This window comes from Gekko japonicus, unplaced genomic scaffold (genome assembly GCF_001447785.1).
Source record: "Gekko japonicus isolate JY-2015 unplaced genomic scaffold, Gekko_japonicus_V1.1 scaffold1614, whole genome shotgun sequence".
In the NCBI taxonomy this organism is placed as follows: domain Eukaryota; kingdom Metazoa; phylum Chordata; class Lepidosauria; order Squamata; family Gekkonidae; genus Gekko; species Gekko japonicus.
Window position 1 is genome coordinate 7,016 of NW_015160259.1, and position 1,413 is coordinate 8,428.

The window sequence follows — 1,413 nt, forward strand, 5'->3', positions numbered from 1 at the left end:
AGATCTGGAACGTATAAAAACAGGAAAACTTCCTTCGACTAAGTTACACTGTGTATTTCAAGCCAAGGCACATCTTGTCCACTCTGAGAAGCAGTGGCTCTCCGGAAAGGCTGTGTCCCAGTCCTGTTTCTCCTTAGATCCCTATAACTGGAGATGCCAGGCACTGATTCTGGAACCTTGTGCATGTAGTGGAAGCATGTGCTTTACCGTAGAGAAATGAGTCAAAGCAATTACATGAACACAATGTATGCCCTTTCCTCCATTCGCAGAGCCATGCTATAACACTACAGCATACCAGTTCAGCACCCTGCGGAGGAAATCCTTGCTTCTGTGGCATAATTTAAACCCTAACCAGGATTCGTGTCTTCCCATTAACAGCTGATTGCATGTTGTGCAGAAGGGGTCTTAGCACGGGGAGGACTCCACAGCAGATCCCAAGGTAGAGAGAGAGCTAGTGAAATTGAAGGGGAAGCTGGTTTGGCTCAGAGCTCACTCTGATATACAGGTGCTGAGGGAATATCTGCCCTGTTCCTCCTGGTAGTGAAGTCATTCCCTGGGATGGGTTCTCTTTTTGAATGTACGCCTGATACTTTACTTTCCTCCTTCCCATTCCTGATTTCTTCCCATGTGTAATTGCTGAAGAAGAAGCCGATGGGGCTAATTCTTTAGGGCGAACCTGGCTCCTTTATTATACAGGAAGGAGGGGGGAAAGGATGATGGCTTTGTCCCCCAAGTTGTAAGGTGTCTTCATAAGGATAGGAGAGGTTATTCCAGTTATGGTGGAACTTTTGTGAGTCGAACACCACAGGCAGAGAATCCATACTGCATCACTAGAGATCATAAGAACATAAGAGACGCCAATGTTGGATCAGGCCAAAGGCCCATCCAGCCCAACACTCTGTATCACACAGTGGCCAGAAATACCAGTGCCATCAGGAGGTCCACCTGTGGGGCCAGGACATTAGAAGCCCTCCCACTGTTGACCCCCCCCAAGCACCAAGAAGACAGAGCATCACTTGCCCCAGAGCCCCTATCTATACCTTGTGGCTAATAGCCACTGATGGACCTCTGCCAATCATCCAGGGATGAATAAACAATCAGTCTTTGACTTTAATCATTGGCTTGTGTCTATATTTGAGGGCAGCTCTTCTGACTTGCAGTTTGGGTCACACAAGGTTCTCTCTACCAGGGTCTCAGTGAAAGGCAATTCTCTCTTTAATTGCCACAAACTGCAGATCACTCAACACCATCTCGTGTGTCACAGTTGAACGTTCCAACCAAGACTTTTGAAAGTGTGTCGCGACAACATTGCTTGCTGTTTAAGGGTTGATGAAGCAGTTAATTTAGTTCATCCCCTGATTTCAGGCTCTGTTTTTGTGTGTGTGTGTTCATGCCAGATTTCTTTTTCTTTCA